General features: G+C 47.4%; 1 protein-coding gene across 4 annotated transcripts in view; it reads left to right on the forward strand.

The window, feature by feature from the left end:
* Positions 1-26,974, forward strand: part of TBL1X (transducin beta like 1 X-linked) — a 230,683-nt gene that overhangs the window by 68,783 nt on the left and 134,926 nt on the right. For all 4 annotated transcript variants that reach the window (XM_049644557.1, XM_049644556.1, XM_049644555.1 and 1 more), the window contains one exon: positions 18,871-18,944. The gene's annotated coding sequence lies outside the window, so the exon portion shown is untranslated. The remainder of the gene's footprint in view (positions 1-18,870; positions 18,945-26,974) is intronic.

The raw sequence follows: 26,974 nt of genomic DNA on the forward strand, positions 1-26,974 counted from the left end.
CCGGTCGGAGGGGCAGGTGAGACCCTCAGATCCGGTCGGAGGGGCAGATGAGACCCTCAGATCTGGTCGGAGGGGTGGGTGAGACCCTCAGATCGGGTCGGAGGTGCAGATGAGACCCTCACATCTGGTTGGAGAGGCACGTGAGACCATCAGATCTGGTCGGAGGGGCAGATAAGTACCAGAGGCTCCATTGCAGGGATCAGAGCTGCAGGGAAGGTGTGGACGTCACTGGGCACCGGGTAAGGACCTGCTGGACATGTGGGTGCCGGGCCCTTAGATGAGGGAGGAGATGAGGTGTGTGGTGTCCGGGATGAGGCGGGCCCCTGCCCACGTGGTGCGTACCTTGGCCTTGCTTGTCCGGGGGTCCTCAGATAGGCCTCCGTCTGGGTCTGTAAATGTTGCGGTCGCGTTTATCCTGCCTTCGAGATCCGACATTTCTGGTTTGGGTGTTTTAGGGCAAAGGGGGCGGGAGGTGTTTGGGGACTGAGCTGAGCTTTGAGGAAGATGGCGGTGGCGTTCACGGAAGAGGGAGCGTTCTAGAATTGAGGTGCCAGCCTTCCTGCTGGGTGGGTCTGCGGTCTTGGGAAAACCATCCAGCCCCAGTCCATGTATCCGTGACTGGGGGAGAGCAGTGCGTGTGGGGAATAAACGAATAAGGTGTCAGTAAGTGTTTGGTGCCTTCTGAGGTCAAGCTCGTGGGAGTTGGAGCTGGCCGGGTTTGCACCCACTTCTGGTTCCTGATACCAGGCCAGCCTGAACTGTGAAGTGTGCCAGGCAGAGCTCACACGTGCCCACCCCCTCGACCACAGTCCCCTACCAAAGAGCGGTTCTTACTACTGGTCAGAGTCCTAAAAATAGCACTCCCGTCTCCAGCCGCTCTTTCCCCTGCCATCACCACGTGCTTCTCTCATGCTGCGGCGACTCTGGGTGCTCTTCCCGTTTCTTAAGGTGGGCCTTGATCGTGGTGGCAGGCAGAGCAGTGGCCCTCAGAAGGTGTCCAGTCCTAGTCCTGGAACCCGTGAGCGTGTCTCCAGGATCTTGAGATGGGGAGGTTTTCTGGTTGGGTGGGTCACAGTCGCCACTGAGACGCCTCCACGTGGAGGAGGAGAGAAGCAGGAGGGTCAGAATCCGAGAGAGGAGGGTGTGCACTGGAGCAGAGGCCGGAGGCATGGGGGCCCACGGGCCACGGGATGCCGGCGGCCTCCAGACGCTGGACACGCTGAGGAAACGGACTCTGCCCTGGAGCCTCAGAAGGAGGCTCTGCCCCTCTGACCCGCTCCAGACATCTGGCCTCCAGAACCCAGAGAACAAATCTGGGTAGCTTGAAGCAGCTAAGTTGATGCTAATTTGTTACAACAGCCATAGGAAACCAACACCGTGCATAAACCAGAGGTGTTAACAGTCCAGAGTTGAGTGTACTGGGACCAGGGGGTCCATAAGAAGTGGACAAAAGATCAGGGTCCAGGACTTCTGCTCGATGGCCTCTTCCTCCTCTTTTAGTGAGAACACACCCTGGGAGTGAGATGGGTCACCTGTTTGTTGTCCTTCTCATTGACCCTACCACGACGGACCACATCTGAACATGTTCTTTTATTTATTTGTTTGTTTGTTTGTTTGTTTGTTTGTTTTGAGAGAAAGAGAGGGCTCGCCTGAGCGTGGGAGGAACAGAGAGAAGGAGAGAGAATCCCAAGCAGGCTCTGCTCTCTGTGCAGAGCTCGGCGCGGGGCTCTATCGCACGAACCATGAGATCGTGACCTGAGCCGATACCAAGAGTTGGACACTCAATCGACCGAACCACCCAGGTGCCCCTGGACAGGTTCTTTTCAAGAACCTGGGCAAACAATAATCCTACAAAATTCTGATTTTATAGTGAGGGTTCAATCTGAAAAAGAAGAGTATACTCCACAGAAAAAGCTGAAATTAAAGTGGGTGAGTTACAGACATCTTTTTAACAATGCTGAAGTTCACGCTTGTCTGGAAGAAAAGCTCTACAACAGGTTCATTAGCTACTGGGCAGTTTTAAAAATATATTTCACTGTCATTCTTGAAGCTTCGTCATGTGTCACAACAGAAAATTGAATTTTGTAATCCACTTATTGAATTTAAAATCCACTTATATTGAATTTAAAATCCACTTAAACTAGGGTTTCAGGTGTTAGTATTCCTGACTCCTAATAAGCACATATTCTAGTGAGTTTCATCTTCTGGGTTCTGTTGTGACTGCCACAAGAAGCGTTTTATGTATTTCGATTTTCATCGCAAAGCAGCTGAAAATTATGTATAAATGTGACTCGATTCAATAAAATTTATTGTTCAGGCATAATTTGAATTAGAAAGGCCTTCTATATGCCTCTTACCAAGTTAGATTGTGCAATTATGCTTTTGACGCTAGAGGAAATGTACTTATTTAAAGTATAAAATCCTTTTTATCAGAGCAAATGAAGTTTCCGTTTTTTTTTTTAAATTGGAAATTTCTCTAGTTTTTGGATCATACAGTAACAGTGTAACAGTACATTTTGTTTAGTGTTTATACACACAATCATAGGTAATCTTTGCTTCAAGGATCTTAGGGTTTTGTTTTTTTTTTTAGAAAAACAGCTTTACTGAGGCATCGTTTACAACATTCACCTGCTAGAGATGTACAATTCAGTGATTTTTAGTAAATTCACAGTCATGCAGGTATTATCACAGTGCAGTTTCAGAACATTTATCGGCCCCAAAAGACACCCTGTGTCCACCAACGGTCCGTCTTCCCCTCCCTGCCAGGACCTAGCAACCCCTTATCTTTGTGTATCTATGGATTTGTCTCTTCTGGACATTTCAAATAAATGGAGTCATACAGTATGTGTATTTTGTGTCTGATTCCTTTTGTTTAGTATGATGCTTTTCAGAGTTCATCCATGGTGTAGCATGAGTCAGTATTGTGCTTTTTTTTTTATTGTTGAAGATACTCTCTTATTAGGCATGGACCACATTTTGCTTATCCACTTGTCATTTGATGGACATGTGGGCTCTTTCCCCTTTTTGACTATTAAAAATAAGCTGCCTTGAAGATTTGTATACAGGCTTTTGTATGCACCTATGTTTTCACTTTTCTTGGGCATATTCCTAAGAGTGGAATTGCTTGGCCATGTGAATTCTGTGTTTCACTTTTCAAGGAACTGCCAGATGGTTTTCCAGAGTGGCTGCACTGTTTTACATTCCCACCCATGATGGATGAGCATTCCAGTTTCTCCGTATCCTCACCAACACTTGTTATCATTTTGCAAAGAAATTTCTGAACCTCTGTTATAATGCCCACGTGTCACCTGCTGAGTACTTAAGAAATTAGGGATTTTCATTACCTGCCTTAGAGTCCACAAACCCCTTAAAGAAAGAAGCTAAGGGGCGCCTTGGGTGGCTCAGTGGGTTGAGCATCCGACTTGGGCTCAGGTCATGATCTCACGGTTCGTAAGTTCAAGCCCCATGTCTGGCTCTGTGCTGACAGCTCAGAGCCTGGAGCCTGCTTCTGATTGATTCTGTGTCTCCCTCTCTCTCTGCCCCTCCCCTGCTCAGGCACTGTCTGTCTCTCTCCAAAATAAATGAACGTTAAAAATAATTTTTTTTAATTAAAAAAAAATAATTTAAAAAAACAGCTGGGCCGGACGTATGCATCTGTGCATTGTATTAAGTCTGTCCTAAAGGTGGTTCTGCATGGATGAGACAAAAAGGGATTAACAAGTGATTTCCAACAGAAAAAGGATTGTGGGGCTCTGCTTGCCCAGGGACTGCGGAGACAGGGCTTGGACCCAAAGGATGAGTGCCGATTGAGTCCTGGTTTTGTGCCACTTGTCCGGGGAGGTAAGTCCCCAGATGTAGTGAAGCTCGTTTCTGGGTCATTAACCCTCGTTCCGTGCTTCCAAATTCCATCGGCAACTTCATTTGCTCATGTCACGTAACCTAATGTGTTCACGGCTTCTAGAGATTAGGATGCCCTGGAAGAGTCGCTGGGGTAGTTCAGGGACAGGCTGAAGTTTGGCACGAAGGCAGGTTTTCAGCCAGGAAGCTCTAACGGAGGGAGGACGACAGCACCGCGGTTGGTTGGCTCTGCAGCGTCCTGTGGGAGGCGCTGTAGAGACCGTGCTTGCTTGTAATGTAAACCCGGAGACCTCAAACGATCCCTTGCGGTGATTACAGGGAATATAGCCTACTGTTTCTAAAACAGGGTGCTGAGGGCCGTACGATGGTCTGACTGGAGCACGGTGGGAACTCAACGGCAAGAAAAAGGGTGTGTGAGTTTCTGATCGCTGCTGCGACAGGTGACCACAAGCTCGGTGGCTTAAAACAACACAAACGTATTATAGTTCTGGAGGTCACAAGTCCAAAGTGGGTCTCACTGGACAAAAATGGAGAAATCCACAGGGCCGCTTTGTTTTCTGCAGCTTCTAGAGGAAAATCTTTGTTTTGCTTTGTTTTGTAATTGCCTTCCCCACTTCTCGAGGCTGCCTGCAATCCTTGGCTCAGGACTCCTTCCTTCGTCTTCAAAGTCAGCAAATAGCTGAAGTTTTCTCACGTTGCGTCACTCTGACACGGGTTGTTTTGCAGCCCCATTTAAAGGGGTCCCCTGATTACTTTGGGTGTGTTTGTCACTTCTTTTTTAAGGTCAGATTAGTAACCCGAATTCCATCCGTCACGTTTATTCGCCCATGTTGTGCAACCGGGTATGTTCACAGGTAGTAGACAGTAGGATGTGCACAGCTTGGGTGGGGAGGGGTGTTACTCTGCTCAGCACAGGTTGTCTGCTTACGGTATTGTGATAATTTATTCCTGATGGTATGATCAGCCCCGCCCCCTGCTTTTCTCGCTGTGTAGGAACGAGCACTTCCGGCAGGCCATATAATGACCTTGGGTTTGTTTTCTGGAGCACAGTACTCTGGACCTAGTAATGAGGTCCACCAGATCTCTGCTTTAGGAAGATTCCTGCAGTTTTGTGGATTTGCAGGGGGAAAGATCAGGAGAAGGGAAACCGTATGCAATCCTTCAGAAGCCAGGTACCATATAGGGGAGTGGCAGTGAACATGGAGAGATGCAGTGTTAGAGGCTTATGGGGTCGAAATGATAGGCCTTGGCATCTGATTGAGGGAATGTGGGGAGGGGGTGGCAGAGAGAAAGGAATGGGGCCAAGATGGGAGCAGCAGAGTTTGGGCCTGGGGGTGCAGGGTAACATTTGGTGTATAAAAAGACATAGTAATGCGAGTCTGGGAAGAAAGTGAAGATTGCATTTGAAATAGTGACCTTCAGGTGCTGGGCAGGGATCCACGTGGAGATAGGAGGCAGGTGGAGGAAATACTGCCTTGAAATAGAGCTTCAGGATTACCTACAAAGAGGGCCGCCGTCGGGAGATGGTGTTATAGGGGAGCAAAGCTAGAGGAAAAAGATTCAAGAACAGAGCGCTGGGAAAGTGTTTAATGGACGAGGTGATGAACCAGAGAAACAGTCTGAGAGAGAGGGGTTATGAAACAGAAAGAGGTCGACTCATTCAGCACGTATTTATTGAGCGACTACTGTTTGCCAGGTACTGAAGAAATAAACACAGATGCAGTTCCTGCCCTCGGTAGAGTTTATGGTCCAGCTCAGTTGTTCTGGACCCACTCATCTGGGTGTGTGGCCATTATAGTAGCTGGTGACAGGCTAACAGTAGTGCCAGATGTCCCCAAGGAGTGGGGAGGAAGAAATGTCATTATGTTTGTTGGTGTTATTATATCAAGATAGCAGATGGAGGAACCTTCCTTTGACGATTCACGTTCTAAGCAAGGGCCCTTCCTACACACTTCGCCATGTTAGAACCTCCAGGTTTTTATTTAAAAAAATTTTTTTTTTAACATTTATTTATTTTTGAGACAGAGACAGAGCATGAACAGGGGAGGAGCAGAGAGAGAGGGAGACACAGAATCCAAAACAGGCTCCAGGCTCTGAGCTGTCAGCACAGAGCCCGACGCGGGGCTCGAACTCACGGACCGTGAGATCATGACCTGAGCCGAAGTCGGACGCTTAACCGACCAAGCCACCCAGGCGCCCCAGGTTTTTTTTTTTTAATGTTTGTTTATTTTTGAGAGAGAAGACAGAACATGAGTGGGGGCGGGGCAGAGAGAGAGAGGGAGACACAGAATCTGAAGCAGGCTCTAGGCTCCAAGCTGTCAGCATGGAGCCCCTTGTGGGGTTCAAACCCACGAACCGTGAGAGATCATGACCTGAGCCGAAGTTGGATGCTTAACCGACTGAGCCACCCAGGTGCCCCAGAAGCTCCAGGTTTAAAGACTCCCTGCTTTTTACAGAAACTTGTGTCTAGGACCTTGACATTCCTAGTTTGTCATTCCAGAACCTAGGCAATCTCAGTTGCTGACTTGTCTCTAATATCTAGAGTCGTCACATAATTTCTTGTCCCCATCGGGACACTTTTGAGAGCGAAAGGCAGCACGGTTCTTAATGACCTTGAACAACAGGCATCAGCCAGAATCCTCTCAAGCCAAAAGACAAGTGGATATGTTGATGTCTTGAAATGAGTCATAGTTAGCACATTAAGTTTGTCCTGAAATTCTCAACTCAAATTTGTGAAAAAGGTGGTTTTTTTTTTAAAAAAAGGTTTGTTTATTTTGAGAGAGAGTGTGATGGGGGGAGGGGCAGAGAGAGGGAGAGCGACAATCCGTAGTGGGCGACGCTGTCAGCACAGAGTCTGACCCGGGGGCTTGATCTCCTGAACAGTGAGATCATGACCTGAGCCACCCAAGGGTTGGACGCTTAACCGGCTGAGCCACCCGGGCCCCCCCGGGGGAAAGTTTTAATGCCAGATGTTTTGTAGTTGTTCCCCAGCAAGCCTGGAAGTGCGTTCATACACACTCATTCAGGCACGGTTTCCGGGCTGTTTTCAGTTTTCTTGTGTGCGCTGTGTTCTGCACATTCCTACAGACCCTACCGTGATGGCCGGGAGGGCACGCAATCTCAGGGTGTCACCGACATGCTGCCACGATGCAGTCTTCCCGTCGGGTGTTTCTTCCCTGAACATTAGGTAATGAGAGCGTAGCTTTCTCTTGTCCCCAAGTTGGCCCTTGAAATTTTTTCACGCTTAAAAATTACTTATTTTATTAGGCATTGCTTAAAATAACAAGTTGAATGCAGCGGAGAAAACATTTGTCTAGTCTATACAGGGGGCTACCAAGCAAGTGTTAAAAATGATGATCATACAGGGGCACCTGGGTGGTGCAGGCAGTTGAGTGTACGACTCTTGATTTCGGCTCAGGTCGTAGGTGATCCCGGGTTGTGGGATAGAGCCCTGCGTGGGGCTCTGCACTGAGTGTGGAGCCTGCTTTCTCTCTCTCTCTCCCTCTCCCTCCCTCTCCCTCCCTCCCTCCACCCCATCCCCCATTTGCACTCTCTCTCTAAAACAAACTACAACAACAGAATCACAATATGATACAAATGGCGTATTTTTTGGCATTGAAATGTGTTCGCTATATACCGTAGTGCGTTGCTGTGACCTCAGGGGACCTGCAGCCCAGTTGGGACTTGGAGCGCGTCTAAAACGTGTCCTTGGAGTCGTGCGGGCTGCGCGCAGATGTGCACACCGCCGCCATGTTGTTTGTACCCCCTCAGACTTGATTTATTTATCTCCCTGTGCTTCGGTGCCGTGCGATTAGATCCCATTGAGAATTATTTTAAGAAGCAGCCCGACGAAACGTCTCCTGGACCCCACTGACTGAGAATAGAGTTGTATGGAGTGCACGCGTTCCTTCCTCTCGGGGGCCCATGGGAGAAATTGTGCACATGCTTCATTTTTGGGATGCAAATATCTACTCATACTTGTTTCTTTGAATAGATGTCTAGGAAACTCCAGAAACCGATTTTAGTTCCGTGCAACCGATGTAAACTCGTGTCTGCTGGTAGGCTTTGCCTACGTTCTCGTCTGTCAGCTCTGGCTCATTCTTCGCGCCATTACCTTCCGTTTGCCCTGATTTCCCCCAGTTAATTATTTTAGTTTTGCCATTGTGCGTATTTGGAACCCACTTCAAGTGTTTTTCTTTCTCCGGGTGGAGAATTACTAAGTATTTCAGTGAATGAGAGCAGTGTGGTTTCTTGCAGGTTGTTGGCTCACGACAGCTTTTGAATTCTCGTGTGTTAGTAGCATCTTATTTTAATCTGGCTGCTTCCCGCTGAAATGCATCGGGCAGAGCATATTTCTAAATTTAGTGTGAGGGAGGCTCGGTCAAAAGCAGCTGGCCAGCGGACCCGAGGTAAAGCTTTCTAGGTCTTTCAAGTCTGAAAATTAAACTTCTGTAAAATCACTTTATGAGAGAAAGATTCGTAACAATTAGCAGCACTCTGGAATCACTTGATTGTCCTGGGAAAAAACTCACACCATTTAAAAAAAACAAATTCTCCGGCTTGAAGTTACCTCGAACAGAGCGGAAATTCTTTTTCTATCTCTGGCAGCAAGGTGCGGCGGTTTCCTCTAAACTCCATTGAAAACAGGACCTTGGGGCCCCGGATGTGCTCCATAACTTTTGTCGAAAAGCAGGAAGTGAAAATGAGGTTATGGAAGTAAAAGTTCTTCAATGTCTGCCACTAAACAGGTATAAAGAATTAGCACGGGGGTGCCTGGGTGGCTCAGTCGGTTGAGCGTCCGACTTCGGCTCAGGTCATGATCTCGCGGTCTGTGAGTTCGAGCCCTGCATTGGGTTCTGTGCTGACGGCTGGGAGCCTGGGGCCTGCTTCGGATTCTGTGTCTCCCTCTCTCTCTGCCCCTCCCCTGCTCATGCTCTGTCTCTGTGTCTCTCTCAGAAATCAATAAAACGTTTAAAAAAAAAATTTACGAATTAGCACAGAGATAATTTGTGTTTCTCGATTTACGAGAAGGAAAGCTTGGGAATAACTTGTTGGGATCAGCTCAGTGCCTCGGCTGCCCTCTGTTAGTCACCGCTAGCGCCGACTGTCTCCCACAGGTCAGGGGCCACGCCGTGTATCTTAGCGTGACTCCCGGGTCAGCATCTGCGGCCACACGTCTGCTTCGTGACAAGGCTGTGAGCTGATGGCATCATGCATGGACTACGATGACAAGGGCAGTTTGGGCCAACACTTGCCTAGTTTCCGCTGTGTGCCAGGGAGGGTTCTCTGCTCTGCTTGTGTATGAAGGGCGGTGTGTACCCCTGACGTCGTCATGAGGGTTCACTTACTCACCTCGCGCGGAAGAGGACCTGGGGTGCGAGGATGCCCGACCCCAGGATGTGCACGCAGCTGGCACGGGGAGCCGGGCGGTTCTCGCGGAGCCCTCTGGCCCCAGTGTCCGCGCTGGTAATCGCCTGGCTCACTTGCCGGTGTGGAAGCAGAGGAGTGCGCCTGGAGGACACACGTCTGGGGACCAGGCTTGGGTTCCAGGGAGAGCTTGCCGAGAGGGTAGCGTGCACGAGTGACGCAGAGACGTTAGCCGTGATGCAGTCCTTGGACTTGGACGTATGGTTCTTTCAAAGGGTGCAAAGCTGGGGAGTGTGAAACCGGTTAGGAGGGCTTGCACACAGCCCGGGCAGAAGCTGGGGGCGTGGTGTTCTTTTGAGGTGGTTGTCGTAGGGACTGACCTGTACGTTGTAGGATGTGTAACAGCGCCTGTGGTCTCTACCTACCACGTGCCAGGAACCCTTCTTCCCCCGTTGCAGCAACCTAAGATGTCTCTGCCCATCGCCAGTGTCTCTTGGGGGAGGGCATAATCACCCCCGATAGAAAACCTCTGGTCTAAATGCTGGGGGCAGGAGTGACCCACAGTGTAAACCACAACAGAATTCCCAACGGCCTCTCCTCCCAGCTGTTGAATTTGACACTTAAAAATTCCAGGGCCGTCCGGCTGGCCGCCTGGCTAGCATGCGACTCTCCATCTCAGGATCATGAGTCTGAGCCCCGTGTTGGGTGTAGAGATTCCTCAAATAAGTAAAAACTTAAAAAAAATCAATTTTTGGAAAAGTCTCGGGCTTAAAAATCATTTTGAAGGCATCTGTTTCCAAAGGGGCATATGGATTAGAAACTTGGGTATTTGGGGGTTTACCTTTACAAGAGTTGTTCAGCTTTTTTCTTCTTTTTCCTTAAACGTTCATTTATTTCTTTTGAGAGAGAGTGTGTGCATGTGAGTGTGGGGGAGGGTCAGAAAGAAAGAACAAGAATCCTAAGCAGGCCCCGTGTGATCCCACGATTCACGAACCGTGAGATCATGACCTGAGCTGAGGTCAAGAGTCAGAAGCTTAACCAACTTAACCACCCAGGCGCCCCCACCTTCTTTCATTATAGTGGAACTCCAGTATGTTTGTGTAAGAGTGTTGGGGTTTTTTAGTCTCGATTTGATGTGAATTTTTATGTAGGGCATCTTCCTGATCTCCTGAGTATGGAGGTAACACTTAAAGGACGATGCCTGGTGACCAGAAACAGATGTGTGGATGTGTGTGTGTTTTAATACTTAGTTCTTGAATGAGCAGATCATTGACACTGGTGTCCCAGATTTTGGAGTATGTATGTAAGCAAATAATAGAATGTTATTGTTTTACAAAAGGAATTTGCTTGCAGCATTGTTAACTGAAATTGAAGACAGTATGATTGACCTTTCCAGGTGACTGGGAGATAGCAGGTGTTTGCAAATGATAGAAACTGAAATGTGATCACTAGGGCCGTATGATGTTCAGAAACTTTTAATCATAATTTCAGTGAACAGATAACGCGCTTGACAATTACATTTAAAATTATGCTCAGTGCTCACTGCAAAATGTGGAGACGGTACTTTGGGAGATGAGGAAGAGGTTCAGTGGATTCTTTCCTACTTCGTGATGCACGATGCCCTCTATAAACAAAAAACTGAATAGAGTCACCTGAGGATTATCTTCATACAGTTTAGTATTGTATCTGTGGGGAGGGATTCAGATGGCTGTTGACTGACAGTTTGCTAAGTAAGAAAGATCATGTTCTCCTAATACTTTAATATGTCTTCTTTAAATGTTGTGGTTATTTTTCTCTCACTGAAGATCAGATCAGTTTCATGCCACTAAATGAAATCTAATCGCTCGTTCTAATTTAAATAATAATTGCTTAGAAGCAAATATTGTACGACTGATAGCTTATTAAAATTTGCTGTGGGTTTCTTTTTTTCCGTTGCTATTGGCTCTAGGTTCTAGATAGATTATATAATTATAAGCCCAGTCAAGTCATGCCATTACCCTGTATCAGATTTTCACGTGACAAGCCGTATTTGGGTCTTTCTGTATGAAATCTGCTTGGTATATCATAGTGTGAGTCAGGAAAGAGCCTTTCGTTTGTTGTGAGCGGTGTATGGTTGCCTCTGTTGGGGTGGGGGGGGGGGGTGAATGATAACGTGTGCCCGTCCGTATGCATCCAGATACATCAGTGTGAGTGAGAAGCATTGACTCTGCCTGAAGGGCTTGTTATCAACATCATAGTAGATTAAAAAGGAAAAGGAAAATCACGGAAATCAAGTTTGGTGTCTGTTTTTCTCCTTTTTGAACAGTTGGTACTTTCACGCTGAACTTCTAAACCCTACCAACGTAATAAAAAGTCATGTTTTGCGGGAACAAAGGGATATTAAATGACTTACTAAAGAATAGATGGAAAAAAATGTGTTTCCCTATTGATCCCTAAATAAAAAAGGAATGATTTTTCCCTGAACATTTATTTCCCGATCCCCACAGTGCTTAACACGCTTTTCCTGAGAGTTGAGAAAAACCATAACGACTTTCTTTTGGTTTGGATCCTGCTCTTAATTCGTTTCCAGTGCACACCTGTTACAGGCCTGCTGTATTGTGGGCTCTGAGCTGTAAAGAAAATGGGTCCCAGTGATGGAGATGAAACAACGGCTTCATTGGGTTTGTCTTGGGTGCTCGGGACTTTTGCAGTTTGGGTTTCGTTTTGGTTTTTGCGGTTCTGTTTTCTGTCGTGGTCATTGTGTTGTTGTTTTTAAATGTTTTTTAACGTGTATTCATTTTTGAGAGACGGAGCATCAGGGGGGAGGGGCAGAGAGAGGGGGAGACACAGAGTCCCAAGCAGGCTCCAGGCTCTGAGCTGTCAGCACAGAGCCTGACGTGGGGCTTGAACCCACGAACCGTGAGATCATGACCTGAGCTGAAGTCGGACGTTTATCCAACTGAGCCAACCAGGCACCCCTCATGGTCATTGTTAATAGAATGTCTGGATAACAGTTTGTGATGTTTGTGGTATTTGTTGAATGAGTAAATGAATGAGAGCCCAGAGAAAGTTCTGGTATGCTTCTTTAGTTCCGTCCCCTAGACCCCCTCCTGTACAGAAGTAGTGTAGGGCGCTTGTGTTCTCATGAAGAAGGAGACCATGAGGAAATTCATAGTGAAAATAGTAATGGTGAGGATGTAGAAATTATACCCGATTTCTCCTCCTCCTCCTCCTCCTATTTTAAGTTTATTTACTTATTTTGAGGGGGGAGTGGGCAGAGACAGGAGGGGAGAGAATCCCAAGCAGGCTCCCCACGGTCAGTGTGGAGCCTGATGTAGGGCTCGAACTCACGAATCAGGAGTTCATGACTCAAGCCAAAGTCAGGAGTCGGATGCTTCACCAACTGAGCCACCTCGGCTCCCCTCAGTTCCTTCTTCTGAACTCATGGTTAATATCATCTTAGAGTTGGTGCTGAAGGCACTGACTGCTTCTCCTTTGTCGTCCCCCCATCTCCCCATTTGTCATAGTCTTTAGATTTGTGTTAATATGGTAACCACTGGCCACATGTGACTGTTTGTACTTTAATTAAAAATTTAAAAAAACTTATTTACTTAAAAAAAAAACTTTTAAATGTTTATTTGTGAGAGGCAGACAGAATACGAGTGGGGAGAGGGGCAGAGAGAGAGGAAGACAGAGAATTGGAACAGTCTCCAGGCTTCGAGCTGTCAGCACAGAGCCCGATGAGGGGCTCGAACCCATGAACCGTGAGATCATGACCTGAGCCAAAGTCGGACGCTTAACCAACTGAGCCACCCCAGGCGTCCCACGCAGGCATCCCAAAATTAAATAAAATTTAAATGTCAGTTCCTCAGAAACATTTCAAGTGCTCAGCATCTACATGCAGCTAATGAATACCTTATTGGTCAGTGAAGCTAGAGCGCAGAAAAGTTCTATCACATAGACGAGAGATGGTCATTCAGATTTTTGCCTAAAGGTATTCCAAGGAAGAGAGTGTGGAAAAAAAAAATACGATTTCACACCAGGTTACTAGAAAAGAGAATAAAAATTAAGTACATAAAGGGGTGCCTCGGTGGCTCAGTCTGTTGAGGTTCCAACTTCAGCTCGGGTCGTGATCTCACGGTCTGTGAGTTCGAGCCCCACGTCAGGCTCTGTGCTGACAGCTCAGATCCTGGAGCCTGCTTCAGATTCTGTGTCCCTCTCTTTCTGACCCTCCCCTGTTCATGCTCTGTTTCTCTCTGCCTCAAAAATTAACATTAAAAAAAATTTTTTTTGAATTTAAAAATTAAGCACATAAAAATTATTACACGAAAGCTAATTGTCATGTCATTTTGGAATATTAGAGGTAAAGGCAATATCTAAGCAGTATCCTGGATTTAAGAGTCATGTGAAGGATCTAGAATCAAAATGATATCAGATTTCTTAATGACAACACTGGAAGATAGAAAAGAGACTGAGCAGGGCACCTGGGTGGCTCAGTTGGTTAGATGTCCGACTTGAGCTCAGGTCATGATCTCACGGTTTGTGAGTTCCAGCCCTACATTGGGCTCTTTGCTGTCAGCGCAGAACCTGCTTGGGATCCTCTGTCTCCCTGTCTCTTGGCCCCTCCCCGACTCGTACTCTCACTGTCTCTATCAAAAATAGATAAACATTTTAAAAAAAGAGGAAAGAAAAGAGCCTGAGCATAGAATTCTGTGCAGATAATGTTCACTCAAATTTTGAAGTCATGGGATGCCTGGGTGGCTCAGTCCGTTAAGTGCCCGACTTGGTCCCAGGTCATGATCTTGTGGTCTGTGGGTTCGAGCCCCCACGTCGGACTCTGTGCTGTCATGACAGCTTGGAGCCTGGAGCCTGCTTTGGATTCTGTGTTTCCCTTTCTCTCTGCTCCTCTCCTGATTGCACTCTGTCCTCTTCTCTCTCTCTCTCTCTCAAAAAATAAATTAACATTAAAAAAAAATTTTAAAGAATTTTGAAGTCCTCTCTTCATGAGCTGTTAATTAAGGGTAGAATAAAGATATTTATACATATTCAGGATATAGGTAACACTTAGTTTTTACACATCATTTCTCTGAAATCTACTAGAGAATGTGTCCGGCCAAAATTAGAGAGTAAACCTAAAACTGGGGAGAGTTGGGATCCTAAGAAACAGAGATACAGTGTATTCTCAAGATGTTGTTATGGTTTCAAGGCATGAAGTCTATATAGCAGGCCTGATGCTGACAGTTACAGACTGGAGCAGAGGCAAGACATTTCAGAAGGTCTGATGTGTATTTAGGAGATATAGGGATGATTGAACAGGAAACACATAGAGGTGACAGATTATCTAAGAATTTTGATCATGTGAAAAACTGAATCAAAAGACTGTGGACAGTGCTGGAAGAATTACCAAAGGATACAAAGAAAAAAAAAAAAAAGAAAAAGAAAACTAAAAATAAAAACAAACACAATTAGTAACTCCGGGAAAACAAAAGGTTTGCATAAGAAAGGAATTGTAATCATACCATACTGCTTGTTTGGGAGTGCCCATTCCATTGTCAAAGTAATATCTGTCAAATACACATTTAACCAAAAACTATGACACTATTGGGAAAATGTGGGCAGGTAAGCAGAGAATTGAGGGTGGGGATTTAAAAAAACCAAAATCCTTATGTGTATTTGAGAAAATCAAATAAGTATTATCTGAAGCTGATAGGAAATATTATAAGCATGTCTTTTAGAAACAGGGAAGTCATACTAAGGATCACTGCCAGTAATCCCAACAGTTCTAAGATTTGAAAGTGGTTGCTTTGGGAAGTAGAATTGGGGATAGATGGCGCTATAAAAAGCTTGGAAGTAAAGAGAGGAGCCTTTTGCCTCACCTGTATTTTATTTTTTAAAACAATGTACATGTCGGGGCACCTGGGTGGCTTGGTCGGGTAAGCATGTGATTCTTGATCTAGGCTCAGGTCATGATCTCATGAGTTTGAGCCCCGTATTGGGCTCTGCGTTGACAGCAGATTCTGTCTCTCCTCTCTCTCTGCCCCTCTTCCCCCCTCAAAATAAAGAAAAATTTTTTTAAACAGGCCAATTTGGAGTGGATTATGAGGATTGTTACAAAAAAAACATAAAACAGTGTACATGCATTATTTTGAAAGGGATAAAAATGCTTTGGAACATGGAAGTATATAGGATGTATCTGCTATAAAATTATAGAAATCTTAGTGTGGTCAGCCTTGGCAGGATTGATATTTCAGCCAGATAATTCTTTGCTAAGAAGGGCTATCCCGAGTGCTTTACTAGATGGTACGAACATTCTTCCTCCGGTCTCAACAACTAGAAAAGCCCAGTGTCCCGTGGGAGACAGCCCCGTTTGAGAACCGCTGCTTTAAAGGATTTAAAAACTGTTATTGAATGAATTTGTGGCAATACATAAAAATGCTATTCGGTATCAGTAATGCAGGAAACAACAGCTTCGTTACACAGAACTTGAACCCCGTAGCAAATGAAGTGTTCGCAGTTCTCTGGTTCCTCCTGCCAGCGCCCGGCTTAGCCCCTGGCTCTCTGCCCGGTTAACTCAGGGCTCACTAAAAAAAGAAAGGGCTCAGGAGGAAATGGCAGCTTCTTTGTCATGCTCAGTGGCCTCTGAAAACATAGTTGACATTTTTTGCATTGTTTTCCCGATGGCACAACTTGAATTTCTCTGGGGTGCAAATGTTAATCATTATGGCAACTTTGGGACAATATGGCAGCCTTTGGATGTATTTCTGTGGTCAGTTGGCTGCGGGACAGACAGACACACACATTCTTCCCCCCTGTGCATCCCCCCCCCCCCCCACCAGCATCCCTGTGCAACGCTCTTGGTTCAGTTCTTTGCAAGTGTTTTCCCTGAGAATTTACAAAGGAAGTCAACAGGAAAATGGTTCCTCAGATTTTTTGATGTGGATAAAACCTCATAAATAATTTAATGCCCTCATTTCACAGCTGAGGAATCTGTGGTCCAGGGAGAGTTGCTTATAATTAATTAGGAGCAAAGTGAGACCTGTAAATCTGCCCTTCTTTCCCCCCCCCCCAACTTTCCTTCCCCACTCCCCTTCTCCCTCTTTCAGTACAATGTGTGTGCACAGTGATACTGTGGGATGAAGACAGAACAGGGTAGGAAAACGGATCAGGCATCTGGCAAGTTGTGTTAGCAATTTTCACACAGTCAAGGGCTCTGAGTGCCGTGCACCGGGGGCCCGAGCGCTTGTAAGCTTAGAGAAAACGGAAAAGAGACGTGGTTGGCTCGTCCAAGGTGCCCCTGGCCCCTGCTTGGGCAGAACTGTGTGGCTCGTGTGGAATTTTGGAGTCGCCCCCCCCCCCCCCCGCCCCCGGGAGTGTGCCATCCGCGGAGCCACCTTACCCCGGTGGCCACCTCTTCCCCATGCGGGACAGGGCGGCCCCATTCTGGCATCCTGGCACCTTGCTACGCACATCCTCTTTCCCAGCACCCCGAGAGTGCATGTGACCCCATGGCCCTCTGGCCTGCAGCTGTTGCCTCCAGCACCACTCAAGCTGCAGCCCTTTTCTTTTCCTCCTCGCCTGGCCTCTTGGGCCAACAGGGATTTTGCTGCCTCCAGGAAGCCTCTCTGGATTTCTTCCATGCGGCGAGCGTGGGCAGACAAGACAGTGTGGTTGCTTGTCATCCCGTCATCTGCAGTCCTCCTTGTCCTCCAGCTCAGTGGCAGTTATTTGTTAGTCGCTCCGTGATTTTTGAGAGCGGTCTGTCACTAGACGCCAGGGACCCCACACCGCCCAAGATTTCCTCCTAGTTCTCTGCACTCCCCTCTCTCACTGACAGCTCCTTCTGTCAGGGTTCCATCCACACCGTGCGGTCTGTAGACCAGTGGTTCTCGGCAGGGCACTTGTGCCCTCCGGGGGGACACCTGGTAACAGCCGGGGTCAGCTTGGGTTAGCACAGCAGAGGGGGTGGGGCGTGTGGATTGCCACCTGCATCTGACGCGGGGAGTCCAGGCTTGCGGCTCAGGGCACAGAGCGGCCCCAACAACAGTGAACTGACCCACAATGACCGCGGTGCCCGGGGCGAGAAACCCTGTTTGAGGCACTCCCATTCAGGCCCGTAGGTTTTGAAGGTCATGGTCGTGGGATGAGTTCCAGACTTAACTCTGCAACTGTGATGTCTCCTGCTTGCTCGGGCGGGTGTGCTTAACTACCTCGTTCACAGTCCACTGAGAGACGGAATAGCATTTCACCGCGTCACACACAGAAAGTCTCCATTTTCCTCTCCTCGGTCCTGCGTCCCAGGAAATGGTACCGTCTTCCAAGTTGGGGCCCAAACCCTGAACCCGGAAGTCATGCTGGGTTCTTTTGTCCCGTCCCCATCACGCGTGCTCCCCCCCCCCCCCCCCTCGCACGTCCACTAGGTCAGAAGGTCTTCGAACCCGGCACACTCTCTCCGTTTCGCCATCATCTTTCCTGCCAGCACGGTGCCGGCCACGAGCGGCTCTCTCCTGATCAGGAGCTTGTCTGGAGTTTGTTCTAAGCATGACAGGAGCCCCCGGAGAGTTTTTTAAATAGCAGGAGGGTCAGATTTTCTTTTCTCATGAAGCCTGGTGCTGGCTGAAGAATAAGGTGTAGTGGAGCTTGTGTAGGATCAGTTTCTTTCTTTTTCTTTTTCTTTTTAATGTGTCTTTTATTTTGAGAGAGAGAACGAGCGAGGGAGGGGCAGAGAGAAAGGCAGAGAATCCTAAGCAGACTTTACACTACCCATGCAGAGCCTGATGCAGGGCTCGATCTCACGAACCAGGAGATCATGAACTGAGCTGAAACTGAGCCTTGGATGCTTAATCAACTGAACCACCCAGGCGCCCCAGATCAGTTTCCTTTCCATGGGCTGCAGAGCCCTCTGGGAGTTGGGACCTGTTATTACTTAACCTCTGGTGCCCAGCCCGCCAGACTTCCTCCCTCTTGGCCAAGATCATTCTCACCACAGGACATTTGCACTTGCTGTGTGTGCAGCCTGGCCTCCCTCGCCCACGCTCACGTGCTCCCTCCTCCAAGAATGCTGCCCCAGGCCCCACCGTAACTCTGGTGACTCTGTCCCGCCACCAGCTGGGGTTTCCGTAGTTCTGTCATCCGAAATGATCTTGCTGTCTATTTGCTTTGTTTATTGTCCCTGCTGTTCCATTGTCACATTCCCCCCTTTCCACTGCCAGGTTGGGGACACCCCACAAGACCCATCCGTCTCTAAGACCGGAGTGGCGCCGAGCGCTGTTTCCGTCTTCCACAAGGCCGGACGGCAGTTGTTGTCAGGAGAAACTTTCTGACTTGGGCTAAACCTAGAAACACCTGCGTTTTCACTTAGCTTGTTTTTGGAGGGTAGAGAAGACCGTGTCTGGTAAGAGCTGAGTCGATTTTTCAGTTACTGAAATTCCCTGGTGATGTGATCGTAATTGGTTCTGTAGTAATGAACATTTTGAACAGATCTGTGTGAACAGTGTCATCGTGTGCTTTAAAGCGGGGAGGGAGCCTAAGATTCACCCTTGGCTCTTGTGTGGCATTGGACACAATTAGTATTTTGGTTTTGCAATAGCCCCGATTCACATACCTGCTGGCCTCGAGCGGTCTCTGCGTGGACGCTTTTGCCTTACTTTGTGTATTTTTCATTAACAGGTAACCGAAGACAGAAAGCGGGCCTCAAAATAAACCCTCGAAGGAAGAAGGGATTTGCCTACATTTGGCTCTGAGTAAGTGAAATTGTAAAATGGATTGCTTATTATGTAATAAATATCCTGTCAACCTCTCCATATTTTCCGGTACTGCACTGGCTGTAAGTATTGGAAAACGGTGATGTCTCAGGATTTCTTGTAACAGGTGATTTTGCTAGCACAGAAAAAATATGTCTGCATAACATTTCTTTTTTTTGTTTAGCTTCTGGAAGTCAGAAATTTTAGGAAACAGCAGTGGAGGTCATTATTAAAATGTGTGCGCTTTTGTGAGAAGCCTCGTTTCTGCTGTTCTCTGGCATACACTTCTGAGGTACTTAATTTGTCCTTAGAAGGCTGATTTACAACAGACAGTGGCTTTTGACTCTTTGTCTGCCACAGGCTCCCTTAGTCTTATTTGCTCTTCTCAGAAAATATCTGGAAGATGACGGGCTACCGACGGGCTACTTGAGGACCAGCCAGCATTTTCCATAAAATCCTTGCTTGGGCACCACTCTGAGGCAGCCTGGCCTGTGACGTAGGCCCCCGCGGGGCTGATTGCCTTCATTCTGAGCCCTGCCTGGACTGTGGTTAGAGCAGAGAGAATCCCCGGTCACTTAGAACGGGGCCTTGTGGGGTCTGGAACTGTCATCTTGGCCCCCGTAATGCATCCAGTTCACAAAAAGGCCTAATTCCCGCTTGAGTCAAGAAGGTCCTTTCCAGCGCACTTTGTATGGAAAATCTTTCACCTCTGGGAGGACCGTGCTTGGGATCTGTTCCTTCTGGAGTATTGCGGAGTCTACAGAGAGGTGTGAGATGGGTCTTGTTCTGGGGGGAAAGCATTACAGGTGCACGAAGTGGGGGGATGCGACACAAAGGCATGGTGTGGACCGGTGGCCCTGGGATGGTGTAGACAGTCCCTGCTGAGCGAATTCTGAGGAATTCTACCGGCATGTGCCAGAGCACTGAGGAAGGCTGGACCTTCCTCCTGGAGGGGAGACTCCAGGTGGGCTTGGTGATGGGTGGAGTTTGGACGCAGACTGAAGAAGTATGTTCTGGATGGGGGACCGAGTCTGTGGGCAGAGGTGAGGAGCCAGGAACAAGAAAGCTTTCTTCTCTTATTTTTTTTTCATTGGAGAAAGCTGATAGATCAGGCTGGTGGAACTGAGGGGGTGGTGGAGGAACAGAAAGGGCGTGAACTTTGTACGTACCCCTGCGTACAGAATATTCCGAGGAGACTTGCTCTAGTGGTAGAACTCCCGTCTCGTATCTGCCGGGACGCACGTGTGGAATGTGAGCCTATCGGTATCAGAGGGGCACCCTGTGGCCTGAAAGAACACCAGGGGTGACCCCCACGGGGAGGAAGGAACAGTAAATTGTGACGAAATACCTGAAAAAACACCTACTGGGTGCCAGATGGTGCCAGTTTTTGGTAACCACTTTATCGAGAGAATCCACACAGGTGACCGTTGACTCACCAAAAGCGTGCAGTTCCGCAGTTTCCCGGGGTTGTGCGCCCAGCACCACAGCCTGTAGCTGGAGCCTTGCACGGACTGTTGTCACAGTGTCGCTCGCTGTCGCCGCCTCCCCATGTCCCTGGCAGGCAGCCGGCTACTTCCTGTGTCGGCGCATTCACGCGTTCCTGGGTGTGAAGAGAGCCCTGTGGGGTGTGTTCTTTGTGTCTGACTCCTGACTCAGCGGACTGTTTTCTTTTTCTTTAAAAAAATTTTTTTTAATGTTTTATTTATTTTTGAGAGAGAGAGAGAGAGCGCGCGCGTGCGGGGGAGGGTCAGACAGAGAGGGAGACGCAGAATCCGAAGCAGGCTCCAGGCTCTGAGCTGTCAGCACACAGCCCGACGCGGGGCTCAAACCCACAAACCTGAGAGATCATGACCTGGGCCGAAGTCAGACGCTCAACCGACCGAGCCACCCAGGTGCCCCAGCAGACCGTTTTCGACGCTCACCTGTGTTGTCGCACGTGTCTGTCCTTCATGCCGTTTTATAGCCAAGTACTACTCCGTTGTATGAATAGACCACATTTTGTTTATCTGTTCATCCATCGGACAGTTATCTTGAAAGCTTCTATTGTGAATTAATGTTCAACTTGGCAAGAAGTTGCGAAAAACAGTACGGTGAGTTCCAGAGTATTCTCCCCGCCTTCCGCCTTGCATCTTCCTGAGCTCTCACAGGAGGAAATGGGGGTTGGCACTGTTGACTCAGATGCACGCCATCCGTGGACCTCACCAGTTGTCATATGCGCTTGTGCGTTTGTGTGCTTGCATGGACCGCGTATGGAATGTTCTCACACCTGTGCGTGCAGCCACTGGTGAGTCTTGACGCAGACGCGGAACCGTTCCATCACCGGGAACGCTCCTCGTGATACTCCTTTATGCCACCCTCTCCAGCGCCTGGCAGCCGCTGGGTTCTCCATGTGTATAATTCTGTCACGTCAAGAGTGTTACATACACGGCATCAGGCCTTGGGAGACTGGCTTTGTTCACTCAGCCTCAGGCCCCGGACGTGCAACCGAGTTGTGGGTGTCAACAGCTCGTGCCTTTGAAAAAGTTTTTTTAATGTTTGATTTTGAGAGACAGAGCATGAGCGGGGGAGGGGCAGAGAGAGAGAGATGCTTAACCGACTGAGCCACCCGTTTGCCCCTCCGTGGGCATTCCTGCCTCCCCCTCTCCTTCCCTCACTCGCCCTCCCTGTCCAGAGCCTGGAAGTGATCGAGGACCCCGAAGTACTCACTGTTTGCTTTTGGGCTGTATTCTGTTTGCCCACTGGAGAGTGTGTGTGTGTGTGTGTGTGTGTGTGTGTGTGTGTGTGTGTGTCGGGCTTACTCTAAACGCTTGCCTTGGGCTTTCTCCTTTTTCTCGGATTGCTGTCCTTTTTGAGGTCTAAGTCTGAGATGGGCGACCAATTCCTACCAGTTCCTTTTTATTCAGACAATCTAAGGAGAGCGTAGTGGCCCAGGTAGTTGTAATCAAAGAGCGCCATGGCTCGGAGAAATGGTGCCGTGGAGCCTGAAAGGGTGGTTACCTGTTCGCATAGATTAGAAGTGGACATTGAAGTAGGGACAAGATAGGGCCTCTGGTGTGTGTCACCTGGGCCGTGCACCATGTTGCAGACTAACCCACCTATGGGGGTTTTCACACTCAACTTGGTGAAGGTGGTGCCCCTGAGGGATCTTTCAGCAGGTTTAGGGGGCGCTGGGGTAGAGTGGGGTGTTGCTGATCCATTGTATCAAAAGCAATAAAGCTTCACAGGTGCCCTTGGAACCATAGCTTCTTGATTTAAAGGTATCAGTTCTGTGTGGATAATTGGGCAGAACAGTTGCCTTGTGTGGTCTCCAGCTGATGAAGGGTCCTCGGTGGGGTGCTGTTGGATAGCACGATTCAGCTTTCCGTTCTGCCTTTCAATCTGCCGTTCAGATTTACTCAGTGTTCTTTCCTTTCAAACCACATTTGTCTTCACCTGCTTTCTCAAATGCCCAGAACACACACGCAAAGCCACGTAGACGCTGCCTCCAGGTTATCAGGAAAACTGCTCTCTTGTGAGAAGCTGGGTATTCCTTTCATCTTAAGCCCAAGCAGACTGGGAAAAGTGTGCCGTCCTCCCAACTAAGGGATTGAAAGTCTAGTGAGTTTCTTCATGGTGGAATTTTGACTCACATGGACGTTAATTAAGTTCTTGATGAGCTAAACTCAAGAATAGACTCTTGAACTTGGATTTAGATTCTGGGTGTAACATGGCTAGGAAAGGTCCTCAAAATGATGAAAGAATTCTTTCGTTTCTGACAAAACTCTACTCTTCTGTCTCTTGTAATAAATCAAAGTATGTTGTTTTTCTTAATGGTTCCACTATAACCCTTAATGTTCCCAAGTGTTTCTCCGTTTAGGACACTGCTTGTCAACTAGAGTGCCCGCCGCCCCCCAGGGGACACTTGACAAAGTCTGGAGACATTTTTCAGGACTGGGGTGTGCGTGGGTGGGATATTGACCTCTAGAGAGCAGGACTCGGATGCTGTTAACGTCCTCCAGCGCACGGGATGGCCTCCCTCCCACCCTCCCACACCAAAGAGTTGTCTGGCTCAGATATCGATAGTGTGGAGGTTGGCTGGTGTGGGATATGACCCAAAACTGTGCATATGTAAATTGTCGCCCTCTGTCTTCTTCATAGTAGGACTATCAGTGTGCTCATGGGTGTGAAGCATCGTGATGAGGAGTTACACTTTTAGCTCTCCTGCCGTGACTCCAACACTCTATATAACTACAAATTTGGAAAAGAATAAGGTTATAGCCACAACTGCGATTCCTAAATAATGTTTCTCTTTGCATTAAGAAACACAGTTACGACAACATGATCGTATGTATAATTCATAGGCATCAAATCTGTTTAACTTCATTTAACTTATAATCTATCAAGGAAAATAATTTGTGTAATTTGTGATTTCTTTATAGTCAGGAGTAATTCTGAATTTATTACTTAGAATAATTATGTAATTTTTCAAATTGCCCACCTTTGTAAGACCTCTGTATGCACAGTTAGCAGATTTTTAATGGATTTTTATTTTCAACATGAAAATACTCCCCTACAAAAAGACTATAATGGAAAGGTCATGCTTTGCTTAATACCTATTTAAGTCAGATTTACAAAGGATTCTTTTTTTTTGTGATAAAATACACGTGACATATAATTTACTATCTTAACCTTTTTTTTTTTTTTTGAAAGAGAGAGCTTGTGTGAGTGTAGGGAAGTCAGAGAGTGAGAGAAAGGATCCTTTTTTTTTTTTAAAGGTTGTTCGTCATTTTTGAGAGGGAGGGCCCGAACCGGGGAGGGGCAGAGAGAGAGAGGAAGAGACAGAATCCCAAGCAGTCTCCACACTGTCAGCGCAGAGCCCGTCTCAGGGCTCAAACTCACAAACCCTGAGATCATGACCTGAGCCCAAATCAGGAGTTGAATGTTTAGGGGTGCCTGGGTGGTTCAGTTGGTTAAGCATCTGACTTCAGCTTAGGTCATGATCTTGAGGTCCATGAGTTTGAGCCCCGCATCGGGCTCTGTGCTGACAGCTCAGAGCCTGGAGCCTGCTTTGGATTCTGTGTCTCCTTCTCTCTCTGCCCCTCCCCTGCTTACGCTCTTATCTCTCTCTCAAAAAGAAACATTTAAAAAAAAAAAAAAAAAAAAGTGGGACGTTTAACCCAGTGAGCCACCCAGGCGCCCCTGTCTTAACCATTTTTGAGTTTCCTCTCAATGTTATTAAGTTCACATTGTTGTGTAACTTTTGTCATCTTCCCAAACCAAAACTCTGAGCCATTAAACCCTGAATCCCAGTTCCTCGCTGTAGCCCCTCACCCACCATTCCACTTTGTGTGTCTACAGATTTGCCTGTTCTAGGTACCTCTATAAGAGGAATCAGACAGTATTTGTCTTTTCGTGTCTGGTTTATTTCAGTCAGTATAATATCTCCCAGGTTCATCCATGTTCTGGCAGGTGTCAGAATCTCCTTCCTTTTCAAGGCTGAATGATATTCCTTTGTGTATAGAGACCACATTTTGTTTATCTGTTCATCCATCGTTGGGCGGTTGAGTGGTTTACAAAGAAGTATTTTGAAGTTGAATCCATTATGTCTGGACCGTCACTGTTTTTTAGACATAGTAAATGGGGACACCTGGGTGGGTCAGTCCATTGAGCATTCGACTCTTGATTTCAGCTCCGGTCATGATCCCAGGGTTGTGGGATCGAGCACTTTGTTGGGCTTGGAGCCTGTTTAGGGTTTTGTCTGTCTTTCTTTCTTTCTTTCTTTCTTTCTTTCTTTCTTTCTCTCTCTCTCTCTCTCTCTTTCTCTCTCTCTTTCTCTCTTTCTCCCTCTCTCTCTCCCCCTTTCTCCCTTTCTCTCTCTCTTTCTCTGTTTCTCTCTCCCTCCCTCCCTCTCTCCCAACTCTCTCCCTTCCTTCCTCTCTTTCTCTCTCTCTTTCCCTACCCACCCTGCCCCTCTCCCCTGCTTGCATTGGCTCTCTCTCACTTTCTCTCTTAAGAAAAACAAAAAAAAAGTAGACATAGCAAATGATTCTGGTTGGTGTGTGCTGAAAGCATGTTGTACCCACACAGAAAATGCCACAGCTTTCCTCATGCACGTCCTCAGGTGTAGTTAACACAACATTCTACTATTTGGGGAACTGCAGTTGACCCTTGAATACACAGGTCTGAACTGCGCCGTCCACTTAGACACGGATTTTTCGATAAATACAGTGCCGTCTTGTAAATCTGTTTTCTTTTCCGTGTGATTTTCTTATATTTTCTTTTCACCACCTTACTTTAAGTCTATACTGTGTTGGGGGTGGGTGCCTGGGTGGCATGGTCAGTCAAGTGTCCTGACTCTTGGTCTCGGGTTGGGTTATGATCTCACGGTTTGTGAGTTCAGGCCCCACATGAGGCTCTGCTCTGATGGTGTGGAGCCTGCTTGGGATTCTTTTTTTGTTGTTGTTAGTTTTTTTTTTTTTAATGTTTACTTAATTTTAAGAGAGAGCACAAGCACGGGAGGGATGGAGAAAGAGGGAAGCACAGAATCTGAAGCAGGCTCCAGGCTCTGAGCTGTCAGCATAGAGCCTGACACGGGGCTCAAACTCACGCGTGGCAAGATCACGACCTGAGCCAAAGTCGGATGCTCAACCACCTGAGCCACCCAGGCGCCCCACCTGCTTGGGATTCTGTCTCTCCTTCTCTGTGCCCTTCCCTACTTGTGTGCTCACTCACGCTATCTCTTTCTGTCTCTCTTCTCTTCTGTTCTATCTCTCTCTCTCTAAGTGAATAAACATTAAAAATTTTTTTAAATAAAAAAAAAACCACAGTATGTTGGCACCTGGGTGGCTCCGTTGGTTAAGCTTCCAACTCTTGATTTTGGTCAGGTCATGTTCTCATGGTTTGGTTTGTGAGATCAAGCCCCTCGTCAGACTCCGAGCTGACAGGGTGGAGCCTGCTTGGGATTCCCTGTCTCCCTCTCTCTCTGCCCCTCCCCTGCTCACGCTGTCTCAAAATAAACTTTTCTTTAAAAAAAAAAAAAAAAAAGAATACAGTATGCAATGTGTATCACATACAAAATATGTATGAATCGAGTGTTGATGCTAATGGATAAGGCTCCTGGTTAACAGTAGGCTGTTCATTTTGGGGGAGTCAGAAGGTTTACACAGATTTTCAGCTGTGAGGCGTGGGTGTCCCTACCCCCTGAATTGCTCAAGGGTCAGCTGTCCTCTTCTGAGATGACTTCATACATTTGTCCCATGTGTTTCTTTATTCCCTTAGCTTCCAAAGGAGAGAGCAGTGAGTGAAAGAAGTATTTCACACAGTAGAAGTGTCCAGAGAGGTACCCACACCCTTCGACTTCCCGCCATGCTCTCTTGAAATGAGATCTCTTTCCTGCCTCCCTCCCTCCCCTCGCGTACCTCTGGCCACAACTCTCTTTGACAAGTAACCGTCCGCCAACAGTCCCTGACTGGCATTTCTTCTTCCCACCTCCTGGGACCTCACTTCTCTGCAAAAGTATAGACTTTGGCTCTGTGCGTATCAACTTCTGAGACCCTTTGCAATCAGCACGTTGAAGTCTTTACGTGAAAAGATTTTTGGTGGTTCTGCCGCGTGGTGTCTGTAGTTGAAGCATCATCTGTGAAAATTGGCGTTCTGACTTTGGGATCTGACTCTGTCCCCGCGTATTATCGCAGTACTTAATCCTAAACCACCTGCTCTTTACTTAACAGGGGTATCGTTCACCTGTGATGAGTTTATAACTTTATTTACATGCAGCAATCAGAATGAATTTCTTCTGACCTTGTGGTGCAAAGTAGGGCAGCAGAATTGCTGCCGATTTATCTGTTCATTTGTTCTGCAGATAATGAGTGCCTTCTGAGCGCCGGGTGCCAGGGCTGGAGCAGGACGGTTCCTATGGCTGCACACCAACGATTCGATTTCGTTTTTGGTTGGGGGTGGAAAACGTAGCGGGCGAGCACGGAGCTCCGTGAAATAGTTGAAAACCTGTCACACAGTCTATAGTATCTGTAGCGGTTTGCCTTACAAAACAA

Source organism: Panthera uncia, chromosome X (genome assembly GCF_023721935.1).
Source record: "Panthera uncia isolate 11264 chromosome X, Puncia_PCG_1.0, whole genome shotgun sequence".
Taxonomy (NCBI): Eukaryota; Metazoa; Chordata; class Mammalia; order Carnivora; family Felidae; genus Panthera; species Panthera uncia.